Below are 21053 nucleotides of genomic sequence, written 5' to 3' on the forward strand. Positions count from 1 at the left end.
CCTTCTGGCTCTCCTAATTTCATAAGCTCCTTCCTGCTAGCCTTACAATCTTCTCGATCTCTATCCTTACCTAGTTTTTTTTAACCTTTCGTAAGCTTTTCTTTTCTTCTTGACTAGATTTACAATAGCCTTTATACATCATGGTTCCTGTACACTACCATAACTTCCCTGTCTCATTGTAATGTACCTATGCAGATCCCCATGCAAATATCCCATTCATTTTGGCTCAGCATTTTGTTTCTACTTGAACAAGCCTAGCTAGCCAGGCAAGTCTCACCACTTTACTAATAACTGCTTATTGCCCAAACCAAGGAACTTAATGAGCAGGTAACTAACTACTATGGATTAGCCATTTTGACTCAGCCTATCACAGACATTCCCTTTGTTCTATGCATTTGCCCTTCACCTTCTCTCTTACAGTAAACTGACTTGCAGCTCTCTCTCTCCTATCTTAGATACAAAGCATTGAATGTTTCGCTTTTCACAGATGCTACTTGCATATTCTCATTTACTGTTTTTTGCAGACTCATTTATCTATATGAATGTATCGTACTGTGCCATGTACAATTGAGACCACGTATTAGATAGGTAGGTCCACAGCAGTCACTATGTGTTTGAGTAACCAACAGAGCAGGTTGAATCTGCTGCACTTGTTCCCAGTGACAGCAACAGAGGAAATGTTCTGGGTCACTGCAGGCATTCCATTTTAGCATTAATTCTACAAAAACAAAACTTGCATTTGTACTACGCTGTCTGAGGAGCTCCTTGCTGTAACAATAATAATCAATTTGAAAATATAGATGACTTTATAAACATTTATTTGCAAATATCTAACTTTCATTTGAACAATGTCTGTCTCATTTTAAGGGTGATATTGGCAGCCCTGCACACTGGCCCGAGTATGGAAAGAAGAACAGATGGTGTTAGGGTTCTGATCCAAGATCAGAAAATGCTGACATCATTCGGCAGGCCAGGCAGCAGCTGTGGGGAGGATGAGGTCAATGACTTTCATCAGAGCACCTCCTGTGCATGCATTCAGCTGTTCGCTGATTATCAGGAAGATAAAAGGAATAAGACCATAAGACATCCGAGCAGAATTAGGCCACTCCAGTCTGCCCCACCACTTCCACATGGCTGATTTAAATGGAATGACAGAAAGGCATCAAGCCTGTTGAATAAACATGATTGTTCAACCTACAGCAAATGGAAGGAACAGGATGGATGGGAAAGGACAGGAGGGGGTGCAATGACGTGGGGGGGGGAACATAAAGGAAAGGGAGAAGGAAAATGGGAGAGGAAGGGGACAGAAAGAAAGGGGCAATCAAAATGGTAGACAAAGGAGAGGAAGGGAAGGGAAGGGGTTGGGGAGAATGAAGAGAAAAGGACAGAGTGAAAGAGAAAAGAAAAGAGGAGAAGGGGAGATTTGGGGAGATGTAAGATGTGAAGACTTGTATGATTAAAAGGTAGCTTTCACAATAGCAGACTATCAGAGAGCTTTGCAGCCAAAGTGCTCTTGACTTGCAGCTAGCATTTTACAGTTAGACTCATACATGTGTGAAGCACACTCTGCTGGCCATGACAGTGAACAGCAGATTATTACATTGATTTCTATTTCTCCACTTAAATACCAATGCACATGAACTCTTTTACTTGTTTATTTCCTTTATCTTTCGGGCTCTTTAAGAGATTCTGTTGTATTCTTCCTGCCTGTTACATTCTGGACAAACAGGTACAGATACACAGCAGACAGACGAGAAATTCTGCAGATGCTGGAAATCCAGGGCAACAAACACAACTGCTGGAGGAACTCGGCAGGTCAGGCAGCATCTGTGGAAAACTGTATACAGTCAACTAGGATTGCAATGGGGCCTTTAGATGGAGGAATGTGACAGCTCTCAGGGAAACAAGAACTGTGCTTTTCTGCTCCATCAAGGTGGCAAAATGGAAGCATTCTCAGAGAATTTACAGTCACTTCTGTGATAACGGAGACGCGAGGCACACATGGCAGGGAATTCAGAGGATTACGGACTATGAGTCTACCCTGCAAATTAGTGACCAGGATGCTTCACTCCCTGAGAGGTTAAGTGTCTCTACCCCTGGTCTAATGCGCAGAACAATGTGCTGGTGAGGAAGGCACCCTCCCCCTAGGGAAGCAGATGCCCAGTCTGGCTGAAGCTGAGGTGAGGAAGACCCTGGCCAGAGTCAACCCACACAAAGCAGCGGTGCCCGATATTATACCACGTTGGGTTCTGAAAGACTGTGCAGTGCAGCTAATGGACGTGCTGACAGATACACTCAACATCTCTCTGGAACAATCCATCTTCCCCTCAGTGTTCAAGGTGTAATGTATTGTGTGAGTATTCGTAGCACCAGAGTGCATGTGATGTCAGGACGTAGAGAAGTAAAAAATGGAAGCCTGGTGAATAAACATGATTGTTCAATCTACAGTGGTGTCCAAGTCATATCAATATTACATGGTGTCAGAAGAAATCGCGAAGAAAAAAGAAGGAAGAGAAGACACATAAAAGATGTCACAGTTACAGGCACCGTCAAGTTTAAGCCTACAAGGTAAACTTGCTGAAAACTGGAAAATATGGATCCAGAAGTTTGAGCTGTTTTGCTCCGCTAGCGGCCTAGCTGAAAAGATGGAGAAAGTGCAATGTGCGATGTTTCTGCACATAGCGGGAGAAGAGGCAATAAAGGTTTGCAACACGTTTGTCTTCCAAGATGATGACCAAGATAAAATTGAAGTGTTGAAAACAATTTTCAAGATTACTGCGAACCGAGAAAAAACTTACCGTTCATCCGACACCGGTTTTTCACGAGGGCTCAAGGACCAACGGAGACCATAGACGCCTACGTAACAGATTTGAAGAGCAAGGCAAAAGACTGTGAGTTCGGACAACTGCATGATTCATTAATACGTGACAGGATTGTATGCGGCATACGAGATGATCAAGTGAGAGGCAGGCTATTGAGAGAGGCGGATCTTACATGAGAAAAGGCGATTGATGTTTGTCGTGCCAGCGAGATCACGTCGTCAGGTTAAAGTGCACAAAATAAAAACTGTGAAAACTAACAAGTGTAGGACAAAGCCAGCTCCATAGGATGATCAAAAGGAAGTTAACTGCAACAGGTGTGGTTATAAACATGGATACAGAAAATGTCCAGCCTTTGGTCAGACATGCAAGTTATGCCAGAAAAGAAATCACTTTGCAAAGCTGTGCAGATCGAAGGAGCACGCAAGGTAAATGCCTGCTGTGGAACAGAGTGAGGGCAACAGTGACGTTCTTTGGCACAGTTGAAGTGGAACAGGAGGTATGCATCAAGAATATTGACAATGCAGAGATGGAGGATGAAGATGATTGGACCCAAGATCTGATAATAAACAGGAGGAAAATGACATTTAAGCTTGACACTGTGGCAAAGTGCAATGTAATGTCAGCAGAAACATTCAACTCACTGGACATCAGAGGAAGACTGAGAAAATCCACCTGCAAGCTTGTTGCATATTTCAGCCACAAGGCAGCGCCATTGGGTAAAAAAGCACTCACCTGTGTGTACAAAGGGCAAAAACACAAGATAGAGTTTGAAATAGTACAGCAACATGTTCCAGTAATACTGGGCAAAGCACCATACACAAATCTAAGCCTGGTGAAGCGAATCTACGGTGTTGAAAAAGAAAATGACATTCTCAAAGACTTTGAAGACTTGTTTTCTGGATTAGGATGTTTACCAGGGAAACACCATATCCAGATTGATCCAACTATTGCACCAATTGTGCATGCCCTGAGAAAGATTCCAGTAGCTCTCAGGGATCGAGTAGTGGAGGAGCTACACAGAATGAAACAGATGGGAATCATAACAAGACAAATAGAACCGACCGACTGGGTGAATAGTATGGTGACAGTGGTCACAGAAAAAAAGACGAGGATTTGCACGGATCCACAAGATCTCAACCAAGCCATCAAAAGAGAGCACTATCCGCTGCTCACGGTTGAAGAGGTTGTCTCCCGCATGCCTAATGCAAAATACTTTTCAGTATTAGATGCAAATCAAGGCTTCTGGCAGATCAAGCTGGATGAAGAAAGTTCCAAATTATGCACTTTCAACACGCCCATAGGGAGATATCATTTCCTGCATCTACCCTTTGGGATTTCTTCTGCATCAGAAGTATTCTAGAGATCCGTGGCACAAATGATTAAAGGCCTGGACGGGGTGGTCAACATCATTTGCTGATATGGGGTGACACAATTGAGGAACGTGATCAGAGACTGAGGAAGCTCCTGGAGAGAGCACATGAGTACAACATAAAACTGAGATCAGAACTACAGAGATCAAATACATAGGTCATGTACTCAGTGCTGATGGGCTAAAACCAGATGATGAAAAGGTCAGAGCTGTGGTACAGCTACCACCACCCAAAGACAAGCAAGAACTATTGAGGTTCATGGGCATGATACAGTATCTTGCCAAATCCATTTCCAACTTATCAGAGGTCAGCGCTCCACTCCGAAAGCTACTAGAGAGCAACACTGAATGGCATTGGGAAGACAAACAAAAGAAAAGTTTTGACACATTGAAGCACTTTGACAGAGTTGAATGGCCTTATTTATTTAAATGTTCTTGAGAAATTTAATTTTAATTTGATATTTATATCTTGGATTAAATTGTTATACTACTCCCCGGTAGCCTCAGTTTGTACAAATAATTATAGATCTCCTTTTCTCGTCTTTTTCGTGGTACTAGGCAAGGTTGCCCTCTTAGTCCTTTACTATTCAATATTGCTCTTGAACCTTTAGCAATTGCTATTCGTGACTCGCCAAATATTTTTGGTATTACCCGTGGAAACGAAATACATAAATTATCATTATATGCAGATGATTTGTTGTTATACATCTCCAACCCGGAGAAGTCAATTCCTGCTATTCTAGGTCTGTTGCCTCAATTTAGTAACTTCTCTGGTTACAAATTGAATCTTAATAAGAGTGAATTATTCCCTTTAAATAAGCAAGTACCTATTTATCGACGTTTACCATTTAAATTGGTTACTGATTCATTTATATATTTAGGGATAACAATTACGAAAAAATATAAAGATTTATTTAAAGCTAATTTTTTACCTTTAATTGATCAGATTAAACTTTTATTTACTAAATGGTCACCAATCTCTTTGTCTTTGATTGGTCGGATTAATGCTATTAAGATGATCATTTTGCCCAAATTTTTGTATATATTTCAATCGGTTCCAATTTTTATCCCAAAATCTTTTTTTGATAACGTAGATTCAAAAATTTCCTCGTATATTTGGCAGAACAAAAACCCTAGGTTAGGTAAAAGGTATCTACAGAAATCTAAAAAGGAGGGGGGGCTCGCCCTCCCGAATTTTAGATTTTATTATTGGGTAATTAATATTCGATATTTAAAATTTTGGTTACGAGATTTGGATGTATCTTTAAACCCACATTGGGTAAATCTTGAATGTAATTCATTACAAGGGTTTTCCTTGGGTTCGGTTTTAGGAACTTTACTTCCTTTTACTTCTTTCAAATCATATAAACAAATAAATAACCCAATAGTTAAGCATACTTTACGTATATGGTTTCAATTCCAAAGATTTTTTGGGCTTAATCAATTTATCCTAGCAAGTCCCATTATATCAAATTTTCTTTTTCACCCTTCCACTATGGATCAAGCTTACTTTGATTGGAAAACCAAAGGTATAATATCTTTTCGCGATTCATTTTTGGATAATTGTTTTATGTCTTTTGATCAACTCTCTAATAAATATAACTTACCCAGATTTCACTTTTTTAGATATCTACAGATTAGAAACTTTTTAATTACTGTCTCCCCTAATTTTCCACACCCATATTCAATGGACACTTTGGAAAAAATTTTAGATTTAAATCTCTCTCAGAAAAATGTAGTAGCAATTATATATAATATAATTATGAATTTATGTCCTGATGCTTCTAATAAAATTAAAGCTGACTGGGAAAGAGAACTTGAGATTAATATACCGACTGAAAAATGGGAAAAAATTCTTCAGTTGGTGAATTCATCCTCTGTATGTGCTAAACATAGGTTGATACAGTTTAAAGTAGTGCACAGGGCTCATATGTCCAAAGATAAACTATCTCGTTATTACTCTTATATTAATCCAATGTGTGACAGATGTCATTCCGAGATAGCTTCTTTAACCCATATGTTTTGGTCATGTCCCTTGTTGGAGAAATATTGGAAAGATATTTTTGATATTATTTCAACGGTCCTAAATATAGACTTACAACCTCATCCAATTACTGCTATCTTTGGACTACCAATGATAGATTTAAATAATTTAACCTCTTCATCACGAAGGATGATTGCATTTCTTACTTTAATGGCTAGAAGGTCCATTTTGCTGAACTGGAAAGAGATTAACCCTCCTACTGTATTTCATTGGTTTTCACAAACTATGGTGTGTTTGAATTTGGAGAAAATTAGAAGTGCAGTTTATGACCCTTCCATTAAGTTTGAAAAAACTTGGAGGCCATTCATTCAGCATTTTCATTTGATGTAATTCGATCATTTCCAAACTTGTTTTATCTCTCTGTACTGTTGTTGGAGGGGAATGGAGTCGTCGACACTAAGGTTTTCTTCTTTTCCATTTTTAAGTTGTTAGTTTTGCCCAAGTCTTTTAGTTTAGTTGATTAATTCTGCTTTTCTTTGGGGATAGGGTTTGCTTTTTTTTTGTTTTGTTTTTTTTTTCTTTTTCATGTTTTTTTTCCAGTTTTTTTTGCTTTGTGTTATCCGTTGTTAGTTCTACATGATTGAGAGCTTTATTAATTTACACTATTTGGTTTTGCAATTACTTTTTTAAGTGTAACAATATATCTCCTACTATTTGTATTATTGCTATGTTTTGTTTCTATATTTTGAAATTAATAAAAAGATTGAAAAAGAAAGAAAGACACATAGAAGCAGTTGGTTACCAATGCACCAGCACTCGAGTTCTATGATGTCAATAAACCGGTGACGATGTCTGTGGATGCCAGTTCGGAGGGAATAGGAGCTGTTATATTGCAGGATGGGAGGCCTGTGGCGTATGGATCATGAGCACTTACGGACTGCCAACGCCGATATGCTCAAATCGAGAAGGAATTACTCGCCATAGTTTATGGGTGTGAGAAGTTCCACCAATATGTATATGGCAAAGAAATCCAGGTTGAGAGTGATCACAAACCACCTGAGAGCATCTTCAAAAAGCCACTCCACCAAGCTTCTATGAGGCTGCAAAGGATGCTTCTCAGGCTACAGAGGTACACTCTCACAGTCACCTATAAGCCAGGAAAAGAACTGTACATTGCTGATGCTTTGAGCCGTGCTTACCTCAAACAGCAAAAGGAAGAGTTGCTAGGAAGACAGCTGGAGGTCAACTGGGTTACACCTCAGCTACTCATCTCTGAGGAGAAGTTGAACATGTTCAGGAAAGCAACTGCAGATGATCCTGAAATGCAAATGCTAAGAGACATTACAATGAATGGATGGCCAACAGAAAGAAAAGATGTTCCAAAGGAAATGCAGAAATACTGGACATTTAAAGAGGAAATCAGCTGTGCATCAGGACTAATGTTCAAAATGGCAAAACTCATCGTACCAAACCAAATGAGACAGGAAATGCTCAACAGAATTCATGAGTCACACCTGGGGATAGTGAGGTGTAAAGAAAGAGCAAGGGACATTCTCTATTGGCCAGGCATGTCAACTCAGATAGTAGACATTGTGTCTCAGTGTGCTGTCTGTAATGAAAACAAAAACAGCAATCCAAGAGAGCCTCTGCTTCCCCTCCCACTACCAGGACGATCATGGGAGAAGATTGGCACAGATCTCTCTCACTACAATGGTGCAGAATATCTGCTTTGTGTGGACTACTATTCAAAATATCCAGAGATCACCGAGTTAAGTGACACATCCAGTCGAGGTGTCATTACCGCAATGAAATCGACATTCACAAGACATGGTATTCCAGATATTGTCGTTAGTGACAATGGTCCACAATATGCCAGTGGTGAGTTCAGAGAGTTCTCAGAAAGCTGGGAATTTCAACATGTTACTTCCAGTCCAGGGCACGCTCAGTCTCACTCACAACACGCTGGAGGAACTCAGCAGGTTGGGCAGCATCCGTGGAAAAGATCGGTCAACGTTTCCGGCCAGAACCCTCCTGACGAAGGGTTCCGGCCCAAAACGTCGACCGATCTTTTCCACGGATACTGCCCGACCTGCTAAGTTCCTCCAGCGTGTTGTGAGAGTTGCTTTGACCCCAGCATCTGCAGATTATTTTGTGTTTACGGCTCGCTCAGTCTAATGGACAAGCAGAGAGAACTGTACAAACTGTCAAGAACATGCTCAAGAAGGCACATAGCAGCAACGGTGACCCTTACATTGCTCTGCTTGAATACCGCAACACACTGTTTGAGGGTGTGGGGTTCTCTCCTGCACAGCTGTTGATGGGACGTCGTCTGAAGTCCAAACTGCCAACATCCACATCTCTACTGACTCCTGAAGGTAATGCTCAAGTACATGACAAGCAAATAAAGCAAATAAAGCAATAGAGCTACTATGACAGACATACAAGACAGTTGCCAGATCTGCATACAGGTGAAAATGTCAGAATACAGAGAGGAGACACTTGGCAACCAGCTGTGGTTGTGAAGCAACCAAGATCCTTCATAGTTCGCACGCCGGATGGCAGAGTCTACAGGAGGAACAGGAAGCATCTGCTGAAGACAGGCGAGAGTGAGTTTCCACGTACAGATGCACAGGACATTTCCACAGATACAGACATGGAAACAAACGACACCAAGAGTGATGCAGACCCCAAAGACACAGAGGTCACTCGAGGGACTGACACTGATGAAGGACAAGCACAGTCACAGTTGTATCACACACGGTCTGGGAGACAAGTCAAACTTCCAGCTAGATACAGAGACTAGACATACATCCAGTCTCACACCGTTTGAGGCAAAGTCACACATGTCATAAGTTCCAAGGTGTGAAATAAAAGGTTTATTAGTCTATGTTAGTAAAATAAAATACACTGCTGTTAGTATTGCAAGATACAATGCAGAATACAGTACAAGAAGTTAGGATTTTTTTTAGTTTATTTCATAGTTGTTGCACTGTAAGAAAGGCATGCCTAGAGGCATTGTTTTGGTAATTCACAGTGTTGTAAAAAAATCTTGAGAAGGGGGATGTAATGTATTGTGTGAGTATTCGTAGCGTCAGAGTGTGTATAATGTCAGGACGTAGAGAAGTAAAAAATGGAAGTCTGTTGAATAAACGTGGTTGTTCAATCTACAGCGGTGTCCGAGTCACATCAATGTTACAGAAGGCAGCAACCACCATTCCACTGCCAAAGAATGCAACAGGAACCTGAATAAATGACTATCCTCTGGTGGCATTAGCGTCAACCATTATGAAATGCTTTGAGTGGCTGGTCATGGAGCACATTAAAGCCTTTATCCCAGCTACACTGGACCCTTTCCAGTTCACTTATCAGTCAAATCAATTCACTGATGATGCAATAGCCTCTGCACTCCACTCTGTCCTGTCCCACCTGGAAAATGGGGTCTCATATGTCAGACTGCTGTGTATAGAGTTCAGTTCGACGTTCAACACCCTCAAACCCCAACGACCAGTGGGGAAACTGTCCTCGGTGGGTCTCAACACCTCCCTCTGCAATTGGATACTGGACCTCTTAACAGTAAGGCCACAGACAGTCCGTGCGGACAGCAACGTTTCTCATCCCATCACACTGAGCACTGACGCTACCCAAGGCTGTGTGTTCAGCCCACTGCTGTTCACACTGCTGATGCAGAATCCAGCTCAAACCGTCTCATCCAGTTTGCGGATGACACAGCAGTGGTTGGCCTTATCAAGGACGATGACGAGACAGAATACAGGGAGGAAGAGGAGTGGCTGGTGGATTGGTGTGAGAAGAACAACATAAGCCTGAATGTGGAGAAGACGAAGGAAATTATTGTGGACTTCAGGAAGCTGCAGACAAACCATCTCCCTCTGTGAATACATGGCTGCTCTGTAGAGAGAGTTGTGCACTAAGTTCCTGGGAGTAAACATCACAGATGACTTCATCTGGTCCCTTAAAATCACCTCCCTGAACAAGAAGGCACAGCAGCACCTCCACTTCCTACAAAGATTGGGCCACACAAGGCTCCCATCTTCCATCTTAACTGTGTTTTACAGGAGCGCCATTGAGAATGGCCTGACTTGTTGCATCTCCACCTGGTATGGGAGCAGTCGAGCATCGATCTGAAGTCCCTCCAAAGGACTGTGAGAACAGCTGAGAGGATCATAGGGGTCTCCCTACCATCCATCGGGGACATTTATCAGGAGCACTGCATAAGCAGGGCCCTTAGTATTATTAAGGATCCCACTCATCCATCCAGCATCCTCTTTGACTTGCTACCATCAGGCAGGAGACTCTGATGCATAAAAACAAGGACGGTCAGGATGAGAAACAGTTTCTTCTCCCAGGCCATCAGGCCTCTGAGCTTCCGGCTGCATTGTATTCAAAGTATCACTGGTTAATTTGTTCCGTATCTTACAATATTTAATATTAATTCACCTTAGTTTGTTATTTATGTGTGATTTATTTGTAGATTTTACCCTTACCTTCACAAGTTATCATGTGTTATGTGTACCACTGTGCTTTACACCCTGGTTGAGAGAAACATTGCCCATTTCTATAAAAATTGTATAGTTATCTACGTTATATACATGTATATAGTTAAATGACAATAAACTTGACCTGACTTTCCTCCAGCAGATGTCAGATACACAGCAGCTCATCATCCTGACTCCTAAAGCAGAAATATCTTATCGAACACACAAAATACTGGAGGAATTTAGCACCTACCGAGCCTAGGTTTTGGTCTGAGACCCTTCATCGCTTGTATTTATAACTATCCTGTGTCACTGATTCTAAGTAGTTCACTAATCAAGCAGATCATTAACATAATCACCCATTAAAGTGGTTTAGTGCCATCAAAGGAGGAAAGTTCATGATTCACGCTATAGACAACTTTAACCAAAACCTGCATTATAAAGTGTAGTGACTTAAATTCACTGTGATGAAGACAGCGTTGTCTGGCTTTGTCATACCGTCACTGATTCAAAAAAACACAAGCGATTCTGCAGACGCTGGAAAAGCAGAGCAACACACACAAAATGGGGGAACTCAGCAGGTCAGGCAGCATCTAATGGGAAGGAATAAAGTCAATATTTTGGGCCAAGGCCCTTCAGAAGGGTCCTGATGAAGGGTTTTGGCCCAAAACATGGACGCTTTATCCCTCCTCATAGATGTTGCCTGACCTGCTGAGTTCCTCCAGCATTTTGTGTGTTACATCAGAAGGTTAAAATCTTACATGAAGAATGAGGTCACAATTGCCTACAAAGACATTTTTTTGTGAAGTGGATGATATACCAAGGAGTAACTAGATCATACACTTTCCTGGAAGATATATTCACCAAAAGTAAAAGCAGAATGGAAATCCTATCTGGACTCTGCAATTTGGGAAAATGAGGTACAAACCATCTTTCTCTGGTCCTGTCCTCTGAGGCAGGTTCTTGCATTCCTTCACTAGTAAACTCTGCACACACATTCTCATTGATGAAAGCATTGCAACTGCTAAATTAAATACAAACTACTACTTTTCAGGAGGGGCGAGCTAGTTCAATCATGATGGATATGAACATTGGTACAAATGTGAAACAAAAATCTCTTTAATCTGAATAACGTGGAGATGGAAACATTTTACAACTTTGACTGAGAAAATCTGATATAATAAGCGATGTTTTCCAGCATTGATGTTGATTTTTTCATTGATATATTGACCATCCTGTCACTATCTCATTCCATTTCCTCATTAACACTAAAGGAGTCAGAGGGTCATAGATAGGCAGACAGCAACAGCACAGGAACAGGTCCTCTGACCCACTGGGTCACCACCCATTTTCTTCTCTTCAGCTTCCCATCAAATCCATCCTCCCCCCTCCCACCCAGCCCCTAGGTTTACCATTCACTACACAATTTATAGTGGACAATTAATCAATACATTTGGGATGTGTGAGGAAATCAGAGCACTTGGAGGAACCCCAGGGAGAGCATGCAGACTCTGTACAGACAGCACCAGAGGTCAGGATTTAACTTGGGTTGCTGAACACATCTCCACAGTCAGGAAAGCTCACTAGTGCTTTGGCTGTCTGAGAAGGCTGAAGAGAGCTGGGTTACGTACACCAATACTCAGAACCTTCTACAGATGTGCAGTTGAGAGTATACAAGTATACTCATCACTGTGGTACAGAAACTGTACTCTGACAGACCGGGCCACTCGATAACAGGAGCTGTAACTGCCCAATACATCACTGGCTCCACTCTACCCACCATCAAGGACGTACTGTATATACAGAAAGATGCCAGGGAAAAAGCCAGAGATATCAAGAAGGATCTCATTTACCCCGCTCATGGACTGTTTGCCCACTCCCGTGAGGGAAGAGGCAACACAGCGTCCACGCCAGGACCACCAGACTCAAAAACAGTTACTTCCCCCAAGCCGTCAGGCTGATCATCACCTCCACCTCACCACCACTACTTTATCATTTCCTGATCGTCACCTTCTGTACAGATACTCCTATAACTTGTGTCCCTGCATGTCCAGGACTTACAATCAGTCTCTGGGGATAAGCTAATCTCATGTATTTATAACTATTGTGTTCTTTATGCTGCAGCAGATCTGGGGTAACAATCACTTCATCCTCCTTTACATTTGTGTACTGAAGGAGGACAAACTATCCTGAATCTGGCAGCACCTCCTCCAGCTATGCCACTATTACAGCTTGCAACGTGGTCCAACAGGCACGTCACGCCAATTTGCCCGTTTGCAGAGAATTTCAACCAGGAGTCATGGGTGTACAATTATCACCACTGCAGTAATAGGCAATGCAAGAGAAACTTCATAAGCTGGAGTATGAGGCACTTGCTCGTCGGGAAGTAGTTAAACTCCTGATGAAGCACCATCCTGCACAGGCTCTTTATGAGGGAGGAGGCATGTAGACTGGATTAGATGAAGTGAGATGGGAGGGAGCACAGCTGCAATAGAAATACAATAAGGGACTATTGGGGTAAATGTTCTGATTCTATGTTGTAGATTTTGTGTACGATCAGAGGCCTGAGGCAAATATTTTTGAAGTTCCAAAGTTCTCCATTTCAGTCAAACATTATTGTTTTTAAAAATCATGATAGCCTGTAAATCTTGTCCTTTCAGAGAAGAGAGATCTTCTCCTTCCTGGGAAATACAGGTTGGCTTGTGGCCTTTGGTGAACTCACTAAACTTGGAATACTGTGTTCAGTTCTGGTCACCTCATTATAGAAAGGATGTGGAAGCTTTAGAGAAGGTGCAGAGGAGATTTACCAGGATGCCACCAAAATTAGAGAGAGAGAGAGAGAGAGAGGAATGTTTGAGTGAGCTGGGGTTTTTCCCTCTTTGGGGTGATGGAGGATGAGAAGTAACTTGGAGGTGCAGAAGACTATAGGAAGCATAGATGGAGTGGACAACCCACGCTCCCTCCCCCTACACCCGATGTAGCAATGGCTATTATCAGATGATATCTGTTCAAGGTGAGCGGAGGAAATGTGAGGGATGTCTGAGGTAGGTTTTTTTTTAAATGAGTGTGGGCACCTACAACATATTGATGAGTGGGGTGGGAGATGCTGATACATTAGGGATGGTTAATTGATTCAGATTGGCACATGGACAATAGGAGAAAAAAAAATTAGGGTTATGGGCTGTGTAGGAGGACACAGATTGATTATGGAGTAGGCTTATATAGGTTAGTACAACATGGGTCTAGATGCCTGTACTGTGCTGTATTGGTCTATGATCCATTCTCCATATCCAACTAGCAATGCAGCTCTTGGTTACCTTACTAAATATACCTGCTCTCCCCACTCCGTGAGCAGGCTTCGCTAAACGTTTGTGTTAAATCACGACATTTTGTGTAAAAATGTCATGCGTTTGTGCAGCTTTGTCTCCAACCTCAACCCTGCCCTTAAATTCACTTGGTCCATTCCTGACTCCTCCTTCCCCTTTCTCAATCCCCACCTCCATCTCTGGAGCCAAACTGTCGACCGACACCTATTGCAAACCTACTGGCTCCCATGCTTATCTTGACTATCCCTCTTCCCACTGTATCTCCTGTAAAAATGTTATTCCTTTCCTCAGATCCTTCTCCTCTGGCACATCGGTTCAAGATGCAGCCTTCCATTCTGTCCTCCTTTAAAGCAGAGTCCTCCTCCCTCCACTATTGATGCTGCCCTCACCTGGATCTTTCCCACTTCTCAAACATCCACTCTCACCCCATCTTCCCACCACCTCAACAGTGAAAGTTCCTTTTGTCCTTGCCCACCACCTCATGAGCTGCCACATCCAACGCATCATTCTCCACAACTTCCACCATGAAACTGATCCACACTTCCTCTCTCGCAGGGCTCACTCCCTCCATGATTCCCTTGTCCATTCACCCTTCCCTACTAATCTCCCTCCCAGCACTTATTCCTGCAGAGCAGTCAGAGTTCAGCATCTGCCTATTCACCTCATTTCAGGGCCCCAAACAGTCCTTCCCAGCTGAGGCAACACTTCACCTGCAAATCTGCAGGGGTCATCTGTGGTATCCCGTGCTCCTGCTGCGGCCTCCTCCGCCCTGGTGAGATACCACGTATACTGAGGGGACCGCTTCATCTAAGACCTCTGCATAATCCGCCAAACCTCCGCCCTCCCCTTGAAACTTCCCTAGGGCCAAATATTTTAATTCGATTTCCATTCACGTTCTGACATGTCGGTTCACAGCCTCCTCAGGCTGCCAGTACGTTCGGATATGGCCCAAGTGCGGAGAGAGACACTGAAGCGAGTCGATCATTCACTGACTTCAATACGAACAGGGCCGTTGACCAGAACTCTCTAACGGAAAGCTAGATGCCAACACCGCAGCTGAAAGGAATAACTAAATATAAAATGAATACCACTAGTCTTCTGCATCTACTTTCACAGGCAAGACCGAATACAACGGCCAGCGTAACTTTCCTCAAGACTCAGCAAGGGCTACAACGAAAGGGGAGTTAAATACGCCGTACCGAAATCGTAATTAGCTGACACGTGCACATTCACGAGAGTAATTGCCGAATCAGCTGTGTAACCCATGTATGGGGCACGTAGACCCCACATGGAGTCCGTGGTTGTGACAGGAGACTATCCCCTAGGCACCGCAGACCTGCGCCCGCTGGATGTCCCAGAGGAGCAGCTTGTCTAAGATGTCCTTTGCTGAGATCATACCCGGCAAGATGTCAGGAAGCACTCCATTGTACAGACCAGTGAACCATCTACCAAGCGGGGTGGGGAGGGGGGGGGTCTCTGGGGCCAGGAGAGAACTAGTAACAAGACTGAGCTGGAAAGCATGGAACACTGTGTCTACCAGCATCAATGAAGGTCTACCCAATCGTTACAAGACATTGTTGATAGCCTTTTCCACTTTCCACTACAAACGGTCTCACTTGGCGCAGAGCCAATTCCCGGTTCTCGACTTTCCGGGGAATCCCTTGATGCCAACCAGACCTCCTCCCCTGGCTTGAATGGCCTTACCTGTCGATGGAGTCAATCAGCCTGCCGGGAGCGTTGTTTCTGGGCGAGCAGCAGAGAAGCCCTGGCTCGTCTCCAGGTGCGCTTGTAGCGCTGGATCAGCTGTTCAGCAGTAGGAACTCCTACGTCGATCTCCTGTTCATGGAAGAGCGGGGGCTGGAATCCCTTCTGGCATTCAAAGAGACATACCGGTGGAGGACGACTGGAGGTTATTGAGGACATTCTCCGCCCAAACCAGTTGGGAGCTCCAGGACGTGGGGTTGGAAGAGGCAAGACAGTGCAGGGTTGTCTCCGACTCCTGGTCCACTCTCTCAGTCTGGCCATTAGATTGGGGGTGGAAACCTGACAAGAGGCTGGCCGTGGCTCCTACAAGACAGCAGAATGCCTTGCAAAAGCGGGAGTGAACTGTGGTCCACGGTCAGACACTGTCTTGAGGAAAACCATGGAGACTGAACACATGTTGAGCCATGAGTGTGGCAGTCTCACCAGCTGATGGGAGCTTGGGGAGGACAATGAAGTGGGCAGCCTTGGAGAATCGATCTACAATGATCAAAATGGTGGTGTTTCCATTAGACAAGGGCAGATCAGTGATGAAATCCACTGAGAGGCGAGACCACAGGCGGCTGCACAGACAACGGACACAGTAGACCAGCCGGCGTGACATCTTGTTCTGAGCGCGTGGGTGAGACAGGTAGATAAGAAGGTGTGGATATCCTGGGACATAGACGGCCACCAAATTTGTCTCTTCAAGAAGTGGGTCCATTGAATTCCTGGATGGCCAGCCGGATGGGAGGAGTGACCCCATTCCAACACTTTGGAGTGCACCGTGTCAGGGACAAACAGCCGGTTGGGATGTTCCTCACCCAGGCCTGGGGTCCGACTGTTGGGCGGCCCTCACCTCTGCTCCTATTCCCCAGATCACCGGGGCAGCGATACTCGAGCGAAGAAGAATGGGCTCCAGATTGGCATTGTCCTCAGATCCGGGAGAGAGTGTCGGCCTTTGAATTCTTACTGTCCGGACGGCAGGCAAGGATGAAATTAAGCCGGATGAAGAAGAGAGCCCCTCAGGCTTGACGAAAGTTGAGTCTGTTTGCGTCCTGAATGGAAGAGGTTCTTATGATCTGTCCAAACCACGAAAGGTCCTCTACCCCCTCCAGCCAGTGCCACCATCCCTCCAGGGCTTCCTTGACAGCCAGAAGTTTCCGGTTCCCAACATGATAATTCTGGAGTCAACAACGGGAAAGAAAGACACAAGGATGCAGCCGGCCATCCACAGACGAGCGCTGAGAGGGGGTGGCTCCAATGCTGACGTCGGATGCTTCCACCTCGACTATGAATGGCCACGGCGGGTCTGTGTGTTACAGCACGACTGCAGTGGTGAATCTTCGCTTTAATTCTGAAAACACTTGGTGGCACCATCTGTCCAATGGAATCCTGCAGAGGTCTTCCTGGTGAGCGCATTTATGGGAGCCGCGATAGAGCCGAAATTCTGGATGAAGCGGCGATAAAGTTCACAAACCCCATGAAGCGCCGTACCTGTTGATTGTAGACGGTTTGGGCCACTCTGTGACTGCCTGAACTTTACTAGGGTTCATTTGAACACAGGATGGGGTAAAATATAGCCCAAAAATGACACCTGGTCTTTATGGAACTCACACTTTTCGGGCTTGGCTACAGGTTATTTTCAAGGAGTCGTCTGAGATGTGTTCCTGATGAGGGCGGGAATAGATAATGATGTCATCTAAATACACAAACTAGTTCAACATGTCCCTGAGCACATTGTTAACTAAGGCCTGGAATACAGCGGGGTCGTTGGCTAGACCAAAGAGCATCAAATGGTACTCATGTGGCTATTAGAGGTGTTGAGAGCCATCTTCTACTCATTCCCTTCTCTCATTCGAACCAGATTGTAAGCATTGCGCAGATCAATTTTGGAAAACATGGTTGTTCCCTGGAGATGTGCAAACGCAAACGCCAGCAGGGGAAGAGGGTAGCGGTTCTTCAGTGACATTGTTAAGGGGCCGATAATGGTGCAGGGACGGAGCTTGCCGTTTTACTTGCTCACAAAACAAGAAGCCTACTCCTGCCTGAGAGGTTGGCAGTCAGATAAACTCCATGGCCAATGCCTCTGACATATTCATCCTTGGCCACCATTTCAGGACAAGAGAGGGAAAAGAACTGGCCCCGGGGAGGACTAATGCCAGGTAGGAGGTCTATGACACAATCATATGGCTGGTGCGATAAGATCTCCTACTGAAGACTCAAGGAGATCAGCATATTGAACCGGAATCCCAGACAGGTCCCCATCCTCAGCCAACACAGGAGGGACTCATTGGACGGAGCTCAAGCTGGACCCAGACAGATAAGACAGGCATGCCAGTCCCCACTCTTGGAGTGTTTTCAGAGACCAATCAATCCGTGGGTTATGTCGGGAGAACCAGTGGAGACCAAGCACCAGTTGGAGTTTAGGTGAATTAACCATATAGGAGAGTTCCTCACTCTGGTTGCCTTCGAGCTCAAGTTTGAGGGGTTGGGTGGATCTGGCCAGTGCCCAGTGGTCGACCCTCCAGGGCCTTGATGTTGATCTTTTTTCTCAATCCCCGAGTGGGAACTCCCCACCTTTGAGCTGGAGAGATGTCCATTAGACTCCCAGCTGCACCAGGGTCGATAAATGCTTTAAGTCCATGCGTCGAGATGCCCCACAACAAGGAAACTGCGAGCATAGCACAATTAGGTGAAGCTGACTGCAGAGAGAAACAACCCGTCAAGAATCACCTCTCCCCACCCTCCCTCCCTGCTGATGGGTATTCCCTTTTTCTGGACGCTTGGGACATGCCACCCAGAAAAGTCCTGGATCGCCACAACAGGGGTCGGAACGTGTCGCCTGCAGCACTCTCGTTCCTGCTGAGACAGACACATATGCCCCACCTCTATGGTCTCTGTAGACTAGGTGCTGGGTGATTAGACAGCACGTAGGAAGCCTGTGACATTCTTTCCCTGCGCCATTCAGTTACCCGGTCGTCAACTCAGATAGCCAGATTAATCAGGCCATCCAACTATGCTGTTCATCACGGACAGCAATCTCTTTTCGGCTTTTGCCCACATTCGCGCTCAGCGATTGAATTGCCACCTTCGGATGTGGACGTGCCCTTGCTGTTGCTCTCAAGTCTGAGCGTGCAGGAGGAGACAACAAAGGATATGAAGAGTGAACCACCAGGGATGAACCTCTCCATCAGCCTATACTTAACAACCGCACAGGGAGAAAATGCCGCTGTCAATGAAATCTCGATATTCGTGGCCACGCGAAGTGAGGAGATGGGAATCTGATGATGAGAATTATCAGCAAAGCACTTGACGGAGGCGGTAGCTCTGGCCCAACTGGCTGATGAGTGTGATGATGGTGCAAAGGGACGTGAAAGTGAGGATTCCAGCCAAAGCACCCTCTCCTCACTTGCTTTCTGTCGACACCCTGGACTCCGTGCCCCTATAATCTCTCAGTTGGCCCTCAAGCCATGTTGCTGCACCTCCTGATGGCTTGTCAGTCCTGTCCAGGGGCAGGTAGAACACCTTCTTCCCACATTGATATTCCTTGCAATAAATAACTGGTGCCTCAGCCTTTAGTCTGGATTATGTGTCAAAATGCTAGCATTTCCCCATTTTATAAGACAAGCACATCACCGTCTGTCAGTACATATTCAAACTTTCATTTTGTTATCAAAGTATATATGCAGAATACAACTCTGAGATCTGTCTTCTCCAGATAGCCATGAAACATGTGACAATATAAAACAATTCCAATTCCACCCATGTAGGTGATAACATTTCCATAATTTAACTATTTGCTACATTGGAAATTCAATACAAGCACACAATTTGCTCCTATTCTCTGGTCCTCACATCTATAGGCATATTTGCTTTAGATGGGCTTGTTATTTTTCATTCAATGTTTGCTGAGAGGCTGTAATCTACACTGAGGAGGCCCATTAATGGAAAAGGCACAATGCAGTTGGCTGGGTTACATGTGGTATCCAACAACTGCTGACTCGGCCAATAATATTATTGCCACTAACCCACAAGGCTGCAAGGTTAAATGTTCTTCTGGGAATTTATGCATAAAAGGAAAAGAAGAGATCCTGTTGCAAAGAAGAATATTGTCCAATATCTGGAAAATATGAAAAATATTTATTCCTTATTAAGCATAACTAAAAACATATTACATTGGTTATTGGAGACAGAGGTAAATGCAGATGCTGGATTCTGGAGCAATAAACTATTTGCTTGCAGGAACTCAGTGGGTTGAGCAGCATCTGTTGGGAGGGGAAACAATTGTTGATGCGTTGGGTTGAGACCCTGCATCAGGATTGAAAGTAGAGGGGGGGAAGGAGGCCTACAAATACTGTGCAAAAGTCTTAGTCAAATATATACAGTATCCAGCTACAGTAGGGTACCTAAGACTTTTGCACAGTACCATAGGCCACCTTCCCTCTCTTCTCTCAATCCTGATGCAAGGTCTCAGCCCAATAAATAACCCAATTGCTTGGAATCAAATAACCTTGCCTGGTGATTCAGGGCTGGGTGTGTCTGCACCCGCACTACCCCCCACCCCTGGCAGTGCTTCTCTACCTCCTGCCCCGTACACCTCCCGCAGCGCTCTACCCTCGCCATTCCCAACATCCTTTGCTCCCACCAGATTTACAAACTTACTTTCCTCTCTACGTTGACGAGTACAGTACTGTGCAAAAGTCTTAGTCACATATATACATATGGTAGGGTACCTAAGACTGGGTGTCTAAGCACAAGACTGGGTGTAGCACGCAGTTCCTCTTTTCTATGCATCATCCTGCTTAGGAGGAACTTGCACCTTCTCAAAAGCAGCTCTGAACACAGGTTGAATGGGCAAGGTTTTCAAAAAGTTCTCTCCTTCTCTCGCCTTCCATGCTCCCACGAGTCTTCTCACAATGGCAGTATCTGTCACCACACTTTGAAACCGGATCTGAGCAGACCAGTACTGGTGTGTCAATAGTCTCAGTTACTCCAACATCTGCTTCCGAAAACTCCAGTTTCAACGACAAGTAACCATCATAGGGGTACTCTTCAGTACTGAGCCCCCCGATTCTGAACGGCACTGAGTGGTGTCAATGGTAAGTGTGTCAAATACCGGTTGTGAAGGGATCTATAAAGTAAAGCAACCTGAGAACCTGTGTCAAGTATGGCTCTGGCATAAACACCTCCAATCTGTGTGGATACATCAGAACTTGGTCCCACTAAGCCTTCAGAATAGTGTTTTATACTTTAGAATCTCCCTTGATATACTGATAGGAACGTATCCTCTTCAAAACGACAGCCCGTTTCTTTACT

Source organism: Mobula birostris, chromosome 3 (assembly GCF_030028105.1).
Source record: "Mobula birostris isolate sMobBir1 chromosome 3, sMobBir1.hap1, whole genome shotgun sequence".
Classification (NCBI taxonomy): Eukaryota; Metazoa; Chordata; class Chondrichthyes; order Myliobatiformes; family Myliobatidae; genus Mobula; species Mobula birostris.